Consider the following 15725-nt stretch of genomic DNA (forward strand, 5'->3'; position numbering starts at 1 on the left):
TTCTTCCTTCCAAGATCAGTAAAATGAGGACCTAGATTGTTGTGGGCAATAGGCTGACTCTGTTAAATCACTTAGAGAGTCCTGTAAAGCTTTATGGAATGGTACATAAATCTGTTATTGCTACTGCTATTCTTGATCTTGGTTTGCTAGTCTCAACAAAGTAAGAGACTGTTTATTTGGAATTTTGCAGGAGAAGCTGTATTAAAGAACATCTAAATATAGAATATTAGCACTCACAATTCCAGGCGTCCTTATCTGCATTCACAGAAGTTAGGAAAACATCTGTCTGTTTGGCTGTGTCAAAAAATTGTTTCCTTTCATCATTCCAAGCTTCATATAAATGCTGATTGGGATTACTATTTTCCTTGCTTATTCTGAAGAACAACCATTCAAGCACAATGAGAGCTGTTGACATAAAACCTCTGTGCAATTTAATGTCAAACATGGTCACTTTGAGGTTTACAAAGAAACTTCCCTCTCCCTTACTCTCTCCGTCTCACAGAAACAAATCTCTTTTGGGCCCCATTACCATTTTAATGGCACCCAGCTCTGCTGGAAGGAGATTACTTTAATGTAATGTACTTTAGAGTGTAAGTTGTGTAAAAAATGCTTGAAACAACTCTGTCTTGAAGTCCAAACATCCACGCACCCTGAGGGAGCCAGTTATACAATTCTGGAATTTGCCTTCATGCTTTAGAAAGAAACTGTATTCTTGAGTTGTATAGTGGTTGCCAAGGAATGCAATTCTTCTACAGCAAGGGGAAAGCTGTGCACACCCAGAAGTATTCTTAAGGTTAACCTAGCCCATGCCATCAAATATTGAACAGGCATTTGTGAATCAGACACTACTTCGGCCATGGCCACAGACAAAAAAAAATGTTGTTAGTTGCTCCTGGAAGTAAACACATTTTCTTCAGTTTGAAGGACTTTGAAAGGATAATGTCCTACAGTTAAAAACATAACAAAACAAGCAAGCCATCCTTTTGAGCTTAACAATTAATATTTAATGGCCCTGAAGTAGAAACTGAGATTTGCCAGTTTTATTTGTTCAGTCCTTCCAGGAAGAAAAAAACAAAACAAAACAAGAGTTGGCAGTTGGAGGGCATGTTGAGTATGGAATTACTGAAAATAAGAAAGGTGAAACTCAATTTGTTAGGGTTATTTGGTATCTTGTATATTTTGGGAAGAGAGACAATGTGTGTAAGGAACAAAGGACATATCAGAAGAGTGAAGAAACCCTGTTTCTATATACCTCAGGCAGACAGAAATCTCTCTTGCATGAATTCAACAAAACATTGTATGGGTACATGCTTGTTCTCAAATGATAGAAATCCCCAGTGGGAGCAGAAACCTGACATACGTAAAGGAATGAAGTCACACTTCATGATGTGTTGATTCCATCTCCAAAGGCTCTTTAATTCTATCAAGTTTGGCCATCATCTGGGAACTGAATCAGTAAGGCTCTAGGAGGCACCAAATTAATTTGGTGCATCAGCATTCCAATGCTAGTGATAATTTGTTCTGACACCATAGCTCTGAGTTAGGACTGCAATAAGCAGGAGCTACCTGACTGGATATAGTTAAGAGTCCAATTTAATAGACTTCCTATTGTAATTTTCTGCCTAGAGGATAAATGAGATTTTCCTGGCATTCCTGCAGCACAACAATTGAAGATTACTCCATACAAGTCCCTAAGATTTGGAGAGGATTGAGAGGATTAATGGACTAGGACAAAATTGCACCTAAGGGTGTCGCAATAAATCTATGCTATAAGTGGTAGGCCAGGAAAATTGGCAATTGCTACTGATCTTTATGTATTCCTGTCTTCAAATGAAGAATATTAAGGAAGAAGCACACACAGAGACATGCTGCACTACATTTAAACATCACAATGTCCTATATCCGTTACCAGACCATGGACATTGAGCTAAATAGTTTGACAGTCTGTCTTGACTAATTTACACCTTTTTAAATGAAATGCTAAACTCCCCTAGTTTTTTTCACCTACAATTGGAATATCTTGTCTTTGGTGGCCAGGCTAATGTTTGTGAAGGCTTTGAATCAACACATTTGGGGTTTAAAAATCACATCCTGATCAGCTCTTATGATTCCCTCATTCTTTTCTGGATGATGGTCATTTTTTTTGGGTCCTTTATTTTGTTTTCATATTACTGCTTCCATATATCTTTTATGGCTTGTAACCCATCTTGAAACCCTCACAGGCAGCAGATGAGCTTTAAATATTTAAATAAATAACCCAGGAAGTCCATTAAGTAGAGTATGGGAGATGATAAACTTTTAGGTACATGAGGGTATGTTTTTTGTCTCTTTCTCCTCACCCCAGCTAAGAAATCTCTTTAACTTTTGAATGTTTCTTCCATATTTGTACATTACTCATGCCAAGAGCCAGTTCTCAAATTCCTAATGCATTTGGGCCTCATTGTTTCATTTTCAAAAAAATACTTTTAACAGGGATTAAATTAAATTAGGTAAGGGATGCAATAAAATCAAATGTGTGGGCGATACGTGTTTGTTTACCCTTTTAGCAAATCAGATTTTTTTTTCTTGCAGCTGTAGGGAGGCTGTTTATCACAAAAGGAACTGGAATGTTTTGTCCTTTCCTAAAAAATCTTTATGAAGAAGGACAGCCTAAGAATGAGAAAGGACATTTTCCTTTTCTCCACAGAATGGTTCAGTTGTCTTCTCACTGCCTTACAGACACAGTAGAAAACATTTATTTGAAAAAAAAAAAAAAAAAAAAAAGCCAAATGGAATTTGATATACAGACAGCAGTAAATGTTGAATATAGTGATGCACAGATAAATACGTGTTGGATTTCCTGGATAAAATTTTCTGGAGATGAGTTTCATCTGAATTGCAGACAATAACAGACTCTGCCTGGAATGGTAGTGTCCATAAAGAGAACTATTCACAGAATTACTGCTTTCTCTCAAAATACCTATTCCCCCCGCCCCCTCGTCCTCCTCCTCCTCCTCTTCCTCCTCCTTCGTTTGCATGCTTCAGAGCAAAAGAGTTAGACTCTGTAATTAACATCCATTTCAAATATGCTTCTAGGCCGCTTATAAAATAAAGAAGTGATAGTTGGGTGCCCAACAGCACTTTATTTAAAAGTGTACCCACCTGCCAGAAAGATATGGTTAAAGGCAAACTATGTTGGGAGAGGTAGAAAGGATGCCAGGTAAATTTATGTGAAACCTGTATATTTTAGTGAATCGAGTGGGGTGTCCTTCCAAGCATGCATTCTCAAAACTCCAAATCACCAACCTAAAATAGACTGAAGGGCATTACTGTATCAACCCCTTCTTAACAACCTTAAGTAGTGTTTTGTGTTGGTGTTAGGGAAAAGTCACAGGAACTTGTCCATTGTCCCAGTATTTCTGTATGTAACCTGATAATTGTTAAATAAGAAAGATTAGAGTAGCAATAACATGAAGATGATTACAGTGCTTTATGTGTGAAGCCAATCAAACCAAGTAGTCCCACAAATACATAGGTTTGTCTTTGGTAGTGATCCAGATAGGTACCATCCAGGTTTTGGTTTTTAAGATATTCGTTGTCTGAAAATGGAAAGGTTGATGGTGAAAGACCAGGAAGTACTTTTTTATTCCAACATTTACTTCTTTGGAAATCCTTGGAAATGTTTATTACATTTGGCAGATTCCTGGCAAATTATCATTGACATAGATAATTTTGCTTTAAGATCATTCTAAGGGGCACACATGTGTGAGACCATTATCAAACTATGTACAGTTTGTTATAACAAATTGCAGGTAAGAGAAAGTCATAATCATTGCTAACAAAAATTGGAGAGTAGAATCTGGCAAGATACATCAGTACCCCTAGGTAGGAAAGTCATCTTTGGTTTAAATGGATTGTTGCTGTTTTTTAAAAATCAATTGAAAAATTGAAACAAAAAGTAATTCCAAGCAAAATGGATTGCTGAGTTTACACATTGTTGAGTGTCTGTGTTCATTACGGTTAAGAAGTGCTGTGTATACTGAAAGTCATCCTGTGTACACTTTCTAGCTTATGGGGCCAACAAACAATTTAATAAATGCATTACCACCCCCTCCATAGACTGAGAAATTACAGTTGTAATTATTAATAATTCCTAACATACACTTAAGTTGTTGCAGATACTCTTACCAGAAGAACAGATCAGAAGGGAGACAAGATCTTAAATTCCATCCACTTTTAAAAGGATTAACACTCTGTTGTGCTAAGAAAAATTACTCAAGAGAATTTCAGCTTAATTGCTTAATAGGTCATTTTAAATGTAGGGGTGGGACTACCTAGTTCCAGGCTACAAGCAATAAACATTTTTTTTAAATAAATACTTTCCTGTTTCATAATTGATTAAGGCAGTAATGATGGCCCTTTGTAAGTATTTTGATTTTGGGACCAGTTTTCTCTGATCCTCTCCCTGTGTAGATATGTTCTCTGTCATATGATGACCACGACAGGACTCTGGCTCCTTGAGTGCCTTGTCACCATTCTGCCTCAGCAGCTTCAATTGCTTGCACCATTTCTTCAGAGGAGAGTACAGGGTCCCGATGAGGGACCCTGTGTCAATCCCCACAGCTCCTTCCTCAATCGTCGCCTTCTCTTCCATCTTACCTGAGTCTTCATGCTGTCCAGTTGGCAGGTCGGCATTTGGGGCTCAGGAAAAGTCCCCAGGAAGCTGGTTGAAGATTTAGAGATTCAGGTTAATGTCATAGTTCCAAGTAACAACCTCCAAATTAAAAGACTCTGAGACTGTCATCTTCTCAAAGATCCATTTTATTAGAGATGTCATATTGGCACATCTGAGGAAAACCTGAATCTGAGATTTCTGGGTTTTCTTTAACCCAAAGAGAATCCAAAATCTAACCCCGTAAAGCCTGCACCCAATAATTCATCACATGGTCCAGTATTTTGTTCCAACTGGACACTATCCCCAGGCACTCCTCTCCAGGTGCAGAGTAACATGTCCTTGACTCTCTGAAAAAGGAATGTTGTTTTTCTAATTTTCCACTGGTCCTTGAAATCCCCCTCCCAAATTCCCAGGCATTGAATGTGGCAGCCCAGAAACCTCAAAGAAAAATGGCTTCTAAGCTGACATTCTCATTTTAGGAAATACTGTCATGGTTGGTGTTCATGAATGATGAATGAAATTCTGTAAAATTGTAGAGACCCCCGTCATAGCATGGCCATCATTGATACAGGAGAAGAAAGAGTGGATATTTTGATATAATGCTGCTGCTTTTAGGGCTTTGGAGGTTTGGTTTAAGGCAGTTTGGTCAAATTAATGTATTAAGTCAGTTCTCCAAATAACATCAGGACCAAATCAGTTCAAATTGTCTAACTGGATGTGTCCAAACTACCAGTCAGTCTGGTAATTCAGTTTGAAAAGCCAAATTAAACTGGATTTATTTATCAAATTAGGAATTTGAATTGAATTAGATCATTAGTTTAAACCAACTCAAGATTTCAAATCAGGGTTTGCCTGATTCAGAAGTCTCCATTGCTCCTTTATTGCCGGCTGCAGACTTTCTACTGTTATAGCATCTGAAATGGACCGCACACACTCTAAATGTTTGATTTCATTCTGGCCTGAATGACAGAAATTGGCTCTCCCTGTGGCTTCTTTTACTCATCTAAGACCCATAACAAAATCATTGGCAGAGAAGACCTAATTCATAGTCTGTCTCCATGGAGTCACTGCCATGAAATTTCAGCTCTTTTTCTAAAGCTTTGGAAATCCTGCAGCATCTCATATCTCATATACAAAGCCCTTTTGACTGGAGATGTCACAATTGTTTCAGTATCAAAATTAGGTAGTAGTAACCATTTTTAACTCCATCACTAAATCCAGTTTGGATTCTCAAACTCATCTCTTTCAAGTTGCATCCACAGAACAGACAATGTCCACAAATACTTAGAATACAGAATGGTCCTAAGATGTGTGAAAACATGTAGGATATAGTAACTCGGCATGAGAAAAAAGTTCTAGGCTCTCTTGGCTAGCATTCATAAATCAGTTGGACACCATCTAGATGGTGACTGCATTGTCCACTCAGAGGGCAACCCATTTTGTAGTTTAAAGACATACATTGATTTGTGTAAAGTTTTGGCAGTGCCGTTTTGGGTGTACTACATCTAAAGTTTTTGTTGTTGTTGTTGTTAAGAACATTCCGTTTGCCTTTATGTGAATGCAGAGAAATCCCAGTGTTTTGATGACTCCCATCCTTAAAACCTGTGGGGAGAGGCATTCATACTCTCTGAATATCAATTAAGTTGCCATTCTTGTCATTTGCAAGCAGGGGAGGTCCTGTCCATAGGAGCAAAATCCTGATTTTCAAATGCAGCTGCTTGGAATGCCAAGATAGGTTGTTCTGTTTACCTTGTCAACTTCAAGATATCCACCCACTTGCCTTCATTGTTCTGGGTTTATTTTCATCCTGGGCTTGGCATTCAAGTTTCATTTAAAAAAAAAAAAGCCCCGATAAGATAACTAAAGTCAACTGGCTTGGATAATAATATGGTTATGGATTTTGAAGTGTTCTCATGCCTTGATTAGAACTTTCCCATAAAATGCAAACTTCAGGTGGTGGAGATGTGTGTAATGGAATATTTCACAAGTTGTAAGAGATATACATTTTAAATAACCAGTCTATTATTATTGTAATAATATTCTTCTAAAGCAGACAAAATAATTTGAGCTAAGGCTTCTCTGGAAGATTTTTGAAACAGACTTTAAGATTAAGTTAAGTGAATTGGGACATGACTTCTAATTGAAATTGTCCATCCTTAGCATGGATTAAGGCCTTGGATTTATTTATTTATTATCTATTAATCAAATTTATATAGCTGGCCATGTCAGAGAGACAACTTGGTGAGGTGCACAACAATATCTTCTAGAAGATACATCTACACAGCTACCCCATGTTTGACTCATACCTTTGTCAGGTTGTATCAGCTTCTGCAACTTGTTCAGATAATTCACGGTAGGGATTTGAAGCTAGCAATATGAAGTAATCTTGTGGATTTTTTTGAATGTGTAACACAGTTTTCCATTTATTCACTTCTTAGGTGACTTTTTGGGCTTTTTCAGCACTTTCCCCCATTCCTGTATTCATTTCAGCTGCCAGGGTTAAAAAAAAAAAAAAAAGAGAGAGAAAGAAAGACAAAGGATGACAAATATGTGAATTTTCAGTTCTTTTACTCAGCAATCTTCTATGCAAATTGAGGGCTATTTCCAAAAAAGGGATCAGAGAATTTTACCCTATATTTTATCAAGTAAACTGATAAAGCCTTCTCAGAAATGATCAAGTGGACCATTAGTCATAGTGTGATGGTGGTATACTCTTTTGGTATCATAATTCAAAAAGGAAAGAGCAAAATTGGAGCATGAACTATTCAGAGGAAGCCCACTGAGATGGTGAGAGATCTGGAAATTAAACTCAGTGGATAACAGTTAAAGATCAGTGGTGTATTTTGTCTACAGGAAAGCCAACTGACAGGAGTATATAGCAGTATCTTTAAATAACTGGCACATTAAAGGAAGAATGGACTTATTCTCTATTTCCCTTGTGGGCCAGATCAGGACAAATGAAGTAAAAATTACAATAAGGTGGTTCAGGCTGTACATCAGAAGGACTTCTTGATACTGTAAGTATTAGAACAGGCTGCCGCATGGTGATTTTTTCTCATAAGAGTTCTTCAAACAGAAGTTGGCTAACATTTGTCAGAGATGTCCTGGTGGATCCTGCATTCAGCAGTGAGCTGGATTAGACGACCTGTACGGTCTCCTCCACCTCCACAATCCTATGATTTTTGTGATTTAAACCTTTTCCAAGAAAGCTCAGCAAATATCTTAACAGTCTACTTTCCAAAGAGATATATGTGTCAGCCCTGCATGCTCATTCCTCTCCCTTTGCATCAAGAAATTACCCAATGTTCCATTTTCAGGCTTACTTTATTACTGAGGGATAGATGGATTTTTTTTTTTTACATTTTATAAGAGTTTTCATTAAAAAAAAACAAAAAAAAAAAACAGAGCTGTCTACAATAAAGACAGCCAATCAAAAGCAATAAAATGACAACACCAGCAATTCACATCGCCAGGAGTCATTTCCTAATTCAGGTGGCATATAAGCATGCTAAACATGCATTGAAGAATTACATAAAATAATCAAATGATTACAAAAAAGAATGGAGGCAGTGGATAAAATCAAGTGGTCTGAGCCAATGGCAAGATGCTTGTGTAATCTCCAGTGTACCTGGGCTCCATGCACAGGAGTAACATGTATGCATATATATGTATATGTATATATGTGTAGAAAGAGATAGATAGATAGATAGATAGATAGATAGATAGATAGATAGATAGATAGATAGATAGATAGATTATAGATATAGATATAGATTAGATGATATAGATATAGATATAGATATAGATATAGATATAGATATAGATATAGATATAGATATAGATATAGATATTCTTTGTAAATGTCAAAAAGAGATGAATGAATTGTATATTTAATATAATATTCAATATATAATTATATAGGTAATTTTCATGGAAGGGAGAGGGAAGTTTGAAGACCCTTGATCTAGACTCTTCTCCTTTGTAGACTTTCAGTGCATTTCCCTTATGGTTTGTTCTGAGGTAAAAATTGCTTTAGGGAAAAATACCGTGAGTGCTGAAGACTTATTGTATGAAGAGTATGAAGGGGCAGGAAAAAAGTTATAGGTTATAGGATCCAATCTGGGTCAGTCTCTGGGACCAGAGGTTTTGTCTTCCTAACTTTTGGACTCATGCTGGAGCCCTTAAGAGAAGTTCCTTGAAGATAGACTCCAGAATGAGTCTGAAAGCTTGGAAGACAAAATATCTGATCCTGGTAAACAACCCAGATTGAATTGTGTAACATTATTCTGGGACAGATGTATTATATCCATCTTCATTCATGAAATCATGTCACATTGGACTGAGGAAAAAGTTTTCAGAGCTAGATCAGATCAACATCAGTTCATCCCTAGAATTGTCAGTAGCAAATCAATTGTAGTCAGAGACCAGTCGTAACTGAATTTCTTGAGGCATTAGGAACATGTAGGAAACACATCATTAACATCATCAAAACTCAAGAGATCTTCTTCAACTTCAATTAGCATTTGAGGCTCATATCTGGTTCTGGTTAAGCCTGAAGTGGAGGTTTATTTCCATTTGTTTCCTGACAGTTCAGACATCTTTCAAAACAGAAAACAGCTCTGCCTTTTAAATCTTTCTCTCCAAATAAGGTTGAAATTAGCTAGCACTGTTACCAGGAGGGATGAACCCTGCTAAATTGATTTTAGATTGCCAAATGCATTTTTTTAAAATTAAAACACTTTTCATAGTGTCTTCAGAGATTAACTCTGGTTTAGTACCTTTTTTTTTTGTATTTGTTATAGCAATGATATAGTAGAATGCTACCTTGTAGGGGAAGTTCAGGATGTAGAAGTCAGAGAAATAGGCATAAAATTTGGGGATACAGCGAGCTCTTAAATTATTTGTCTGTCTTCTAATTTCCTTTCTCTTTAGATATTTGTGAGGTTAGTATGTTTCAAATGTAACAGTAATCTATTGGTAAAAATTTACAAATGATAGGTGCAAGTGAATGTGATCAGTGAGTTGAAAACAATTTAAGGTAGTTCTGTTTTCTTGGTCCTAGATAGGACTTTGTCTTTGATAGGGCAGGTATAGGGAGTCCTCAACTTACAACAGTTCCTTTAGTGACTGTTCAAATTTACAACGCCATTGGAAAAAAAAGTGATGTATGACCATTTTTCAGTTACCACCTTTGGACCATCCCTAAGATCATGTGATCAAAATTCAGATGCTTGGCAACTGGTTCATACTTATGACTGTTACTATGTCCCGAGGTCACGTGATCCCCTTTGGCGACCTTCTGATAAGCAAAATTCATGGGGGGAAGCCAGATTCACTCAACAAACCAACTTCCAAGCTTATCAACTGCAGTGATTCACTTAACAACGGTGGCTAGGAAGTTCATAAAAAAGGGACAAAATTCACTTAACCACAGACATTTTAGGCTCAGTTGTGGTCATAGATCAAGGACTGCCTGTAATTGTTGATTGAGAATATTATATTTGAAAATAATATGCTATTGCTTTGAGTGCAAAGTAAAATTGAATGTGAAATGAGCTGTTAATCTTTAACTATATTCACCTGGTTTTGTAGCTGTGGACAAATTATACACACACACATTACACACACACACACACACAGGTTGGAGTAATGTTGGGGGATAGGTGGGACCTCCTTTTTGCAAAATCCTTTGAGTGCCAGTCTTTTTTCTCAAGTAGAGATGAAAAGTCATCACTTCAAAGTAAGAAGCCAATAATTTCCTCATTTTAAGAGCTACTACTGTATTTGCCTGAACAAAGCAGTTCCCATAATATTAAGACTGTTCAGTACCATAAAAAAAAAAAAAAAAAAGAATAAATCAACAGCAAAACCTCAGACCTATTTATTTTGGAAGGACTCCAAAATGGGCCTCAAATGGTAAATTAAATGGAGAATAGCATTTTCTTTCACTTCACAGCAGTATTTACTACATAAAAAGTTGCTGCAGGAATGGTCATTTCCTTCTGTTTCCCTTTAACCCTAACCCTACTCTCTGCTCCCACCTGATGATCTAGAAGAGGTCATCCATGGTTCACTATCTGATGGCAAAAATATCTAAACATCCAGCTAAGTATGGAAGGATAGCATAGATGTTGTTGTGAAAGTCCAGGAGAAATATCATCTCCAGGTTGGTGGCGTTTTTCAAATCATTTAGAGAACACAAGAACCCAAACACTTTTGTTCCTGTGTCCCCAAGGTGCTTTTCTAAATGGCAATTAGCCTTTCTTGTTTTTTCCTTGAAAGTGTTTTGCTTCTTATCCAAGAAACGTTTTCATTTCTGACTAAATGATGGGGGATAGAAGGTTAGAACTGAAGAAGCTTCTTGGATGAGAAGCAAAATGTTTTCAAGGAAAAAGAAAACACCCCAAGAAAGTGTGATTGCTTTTTGAAAAAGCATCTTTGGGAGAACCATGATCAGGATAATCGAGAATCTCCTAGGACTTTGGTTTCTGTGTCCAAGAGAAAATCACAAGGACTGTAGCTTCTGCACCTCAAACAGCCCTAACATGGTCACCTCCAATTCCTCCTTCTGCTGGTTAGTTTGAGAACTTGCCTTCCAAAGAGAATTACATTAATTTGGGGCTTACTCCAGGTCAATTGAAATATGAAGTCCTTTTCCCTGTTGGATCAATTTGACCCAAAACACTTTGACTTTGGAGCAGATCCATAAAGGAGGCTGATTGTGCTTCAGTATGGCTGAGGGAGATGCTAAGAAATTCACCCCGAAAAAGTTTATGGAATAGAATAGAATAGAATTATTTATTGGCCAAGTGTGATTGTATACACAAGGGATTTGTCTTGGTGCATATGATCTCAGTGTACATAAAAGAAAAGATACTTTATGCTCCTTAAAAAACCTGATGACTTGTTTTTTACTCAGTTTAAAGACAACACTGTGAATTATTATGCAACCTAAGTCACTACTGTACTACTCCAAAGACAACTGTTTGAAATTCTTGGTGAAAGTTCCCTTATGTAAATTAATATCCTGTACTACAGAGGCTCCCAACCATTTGAGTACCAAGAGAGGTGTTTTTCCATGGAGTGGAGGGGGTGTGGTTTTGTATGCTGCCTGCATTCTGTGGATGGGGCTGTACAGCCCAGTTTCTAGCATGCTACGGCCTGGTATCGGTCCACAGACCAGGCGTTCCAAACCTCTGTTGTATTGGAAATCTAGTAAGGAGAAAATGAAACTACAGGTAGTCCTCAATTTACAACAGATCTTTCAAAAGCTACTTACAACCCATTCTTGAAACTATGACTGGCCACCCCTGCAGTCATGTGAGGGGTCTTGGCAACCAGCTCGCATTTACAACTGGTTGCAGTGTTGTGTGGTCATGTGACCATGACTTATTATGTATCCTTCCCCCCCATTTGCCAGTAGAACATGCCCATTGGACGTGCTGGAATTGCTCAACAATTCTGAGTTTTGCTTAGCAACTATGTGTTTTGCTTTAAGACTGCATTGATTGACTTTACAACCATTGTAAAAATGGTCATAAAATCACATCTTGTCACGCAGCACTTCAATTACAATGTTTTACAATTGAAATTCCATTCTCCATCACAGTTATAAATTGAGGACTACATGTAGAATTTTTGCTCCTTCAGTGCTAATCAGTCAAATGAAATAAAGAAAGAGCTTTGCCATATGGAAACTAGAAGTTATCTTCACAGGGTGAAATATGCAGTTAAACATGCAACATACTAATATCCTGTGTTATTGCATGAAACCCCAAGAATGTGCTTTAACCTAGAGGTCACCTAAATTGTAGACGTGAGATAACTACTGGATTTTTTAAAAAAAATGTTGGAGATTTTGCTTTTTTGTTTGTTTGTTTGTTAAGATTGAAAAATATAAAAGTCCCAAACACCAGTTTGGGGAATATTTTGTGAGTTTACCCCAGTCCTTTCTAGGCAGGTATCCAATCTAGATGGTTGCAAGTAGTTGGATCAAAGGTCATGAGGGCTTGGTAAGGGAAGAGAAATATATTGACAAAGGTACATTTTTTGCAAGTCTTGGAATCTTGGGAAGAGGAAGCATATGGAGAAGAACTTTCTCATTCTGGAATTTCATGGGGAAAAAAAATTCTTAACTTCCTCTGCTCATACATATTCTGTTAGTAAGGAAGACCCACACGGACATCCAAATATTGCAGATCCAGTCAAAATACAGAAAAAGAAATTCAGTCCACAACAAGATGACTTTGATAGAGTAAGCTAGTGATATATCACTCTGCCTCCTTAATCAATATTCCCAGAAAGGTGAGGGGAAAGGAAATGAACACCTACAAGATGTCCCACTGAATTAAAAGAGCTTTAGTCCCAAGTGTATTTTATTGCATTTTAGCCTTAGTTGCTCTTGGCACTTTCTCATGACTTCTAATTTGGATGTAGTGGTAATATTTCATTGAAAGAAAGAAAAAGTAATGGTTAGCATTAGCCAGTTAGCACACAAATGTGAATGTGTCCAATGATTATTCCTTAATAGTTGGTAGGCTTTGTGCTCTTAAATTATTCTTGTAACATGTATATGATATGGACACTGTAAGGTAATAATGAAATAAATAAATAAATAAAACACAACTACACACATAGCAGCCATCCATGCAATAGGAGATTGTAGTCCTTCCTTGATCCAGAATAGGGTTGCTTAGCTTCATAATGTTGTTTAATGACACACTTTTTATAAACATATTCTTATATAAAAGAAAAGCTGCAAAATTGTGACATAACTTATATTTCTGTCTTGTTGCTCTGTATTTATCATATAACTAGTTTAGATTTAAAAGAAGAAAACTCTATGCATTGATCTAAGTTTTTGTCTATGCTATGTTATCCATTCTGTTGTACAGAAGTAAAATACTGCTTCAGGATGGTAGTGCTGAAATAGCAGACACCAGTTTTGCAAAGCATCGATGATACCCAGTTGCCTTTCATTTATGAGAATTGCTTCTAGTTAAAACAAAAATGGTTTCTAATGTCCCTTTCATGAAACCAACATGAACCAATGGACTAGCACAACACAATTGTATATGGGCTAGTGTGTTTCTGGACTTATTTGCCAAACTGATGAATGCCAAGACTGAACCTCTATCAAACAGAACTTTGTAACAGTTCTATGAACATTTTTTTAAATGACTGTACTTGCAAACTGTACATTCCTTGTTTTATTTTATTAATCAATTTAAATGTAAAGCAGTATGCCTGTCAAATCAAAAAACCCTTCTATTTATTTACTATATATATATATATATATATATATATATATATATATATATATATATATATATATATATATATATATATATATATATATATATATATATATATATAATCTTAATGTTACTGCAAGTTTATTGCATTCATATAACTGTGTATATATTTATATTCTGTGACTTCAAAAGTCTGTATTGGAACTAAACTTTGCTTAAATTACTATGTGGACTTCTTTCAACCATATTTTTTAACTGATGATTTTAAGGCTACGATCATTTACTAAATGTACTTTGGAAAAAAATACAATAAAGTTTCAGAAATTGTTTTTTACATCGTTGATGCTTTGTCTTGAATTTTCTTGCAGAAATGGAGTTGTTGAGAAACACCAGAGACATAAAAAACATATTATTTTTCCTGAGTTGCATGCATAAATAATGTTGAATAATGTTGAAATAAATATGATATCAACCAGATGTTTAACTTAATAAATGTCCCTATTCAGTCCAGGGATGCACAGAAACCTGACAGGTTGAAGCAGACAGTTCTTGACTTAACAATTATTTTAGAATGAGGCAAAAAGTCACCTGTCTAAAATTCAAAAGTTGTGATACCCACTAATGAACCCTCCTTCTCTTAAATTAAGATTATTGAATTTCTGTCAAGAGTTCTCAGAACTTGAGAAAAAAAGGTCCTAAAGTCGATCCGAAGGATTACACAATTAAAAACAAAAATCACATTTATTTTCCTGGTCTGATTACTTATGATTTGAAGATCTAACATGTTTCCAGGGTGTGTGTGTGTGTGTGTGTGTGTGTGTGTAAACAACAATATGAAGAAAGGACACAAGTGGAAATATTTGTGAGATGTCTTCCAGGCATATCTTTATCACTTCCAGCTAGACTTGGGAAGATCAGAATTTTTTTTTGTACACCCTGCCTGATATTTGGGCATTTGATAAGCCATAGTGTTTCATCAGTGCCATATGATATATTTTACAAGCAGTTGCCAGGCTTAAGTAGTGACAAACCTGATTAATGTTCAGGCTATTTAATGGCAGATTCCAGAATGTACTACTGTAAATCTGTAGGCTACACTAAAAAACAACCCAAAAGGAAGTAATAGCAGTCCACTTTCCATATTGATATGATCCATCAATGAATGTTTTCATCAATGGATGGAAGACTATGATCATTTACTAATGGATCATTTCTACCCACTGAGGGAACTAAACCTTTGTTTGGTTTCTATCAATGGATGGAAATTGAACAAAGAAGAAGCAACCTAGAACTAAGGAGAAATTTCCTGACAATAAGAACAATCAACTAATAGAACAGCTTGCTTGCAGAAGTTATGGATGCTTCAAGGGGCTTTTAAGAAGAGACTGAATAACCGTTTGTCTAAAATGGTATAAAATTGAGCAGGGGTTGGAATAGAAGACTTCCAAGGTCCCTTCCAATTCTGTTATTCTGTATAAAACCACCAGAAGGCAAGAATGATTTCAAGGACAATGTCCATTTACATATAAGAAAGGAGCTAGGGATATTAGATTACAAACTGATGATATACTGAGAATCTTGGCACCTGGGCTGGTCTTATTTTTTTTCCCTACATGGAATATAGAGTAAAAGTGATCCTGGATTCCATTTGAATCCTCCTTCTTCAAGTCCACAAAATATTTTGCACATGAAAGAGCTCATGAAAGCGTAAGAATTGGTATTGCTGATTGAGTCAGTCTTCCGTAAGAGAGGAGATTCAGTTAGTTGGCCATGTAAAGGACTTATTTATGCATATGCATAAAAAACTCTTAATTCGT

General features: G+C 36.4%; 1 protein-coding gene and 1 long non-coding RNA gene across 3 annotated transcripts in view; one reads left to right on the forward strand and one right to left on the reverse strand.

The window, feature by feature from the left end:
- Window positions 1–15725, forward strand: part of PCDH9 (protocadherin 9) — an 819791-nt gene that overhangs the window by 45370 nt on the left and 758696 nt on the right. The gene's annotated exons all lie outside the window — the stretch shown is intronic.
- The window catches only part of LOC148130606 (uncharacterized), an 84709-nt gene continuing 75994 nt past the window's right edge, over window positions 7011–15725 (reverse strand). The window contains exon 3 of the long non-coding RNA XR_015749937.1: window positions 7011–7144. This is a non-coding gene — a long non-coding RNA (uncharacterized LOC148130606). The remainder of the gene's footprint in view (window positions 7145–15725) is intronic.

This window comes from Notechis scutatus, chromosome 5 (genome assembly GCF_049901735.1).
Source record: "Notechis scutatus isolate UNSWTSFEM ecotype Mainland chromosome 5, rNotScu1.2, whole genome shotgun sequence".
NCBI classification, from domain to species: Eukaryota; Metazoa; Chordata; class Lepidosauria; order Squamata; family Elapidae; genus Notechis; species Notechis scutatus.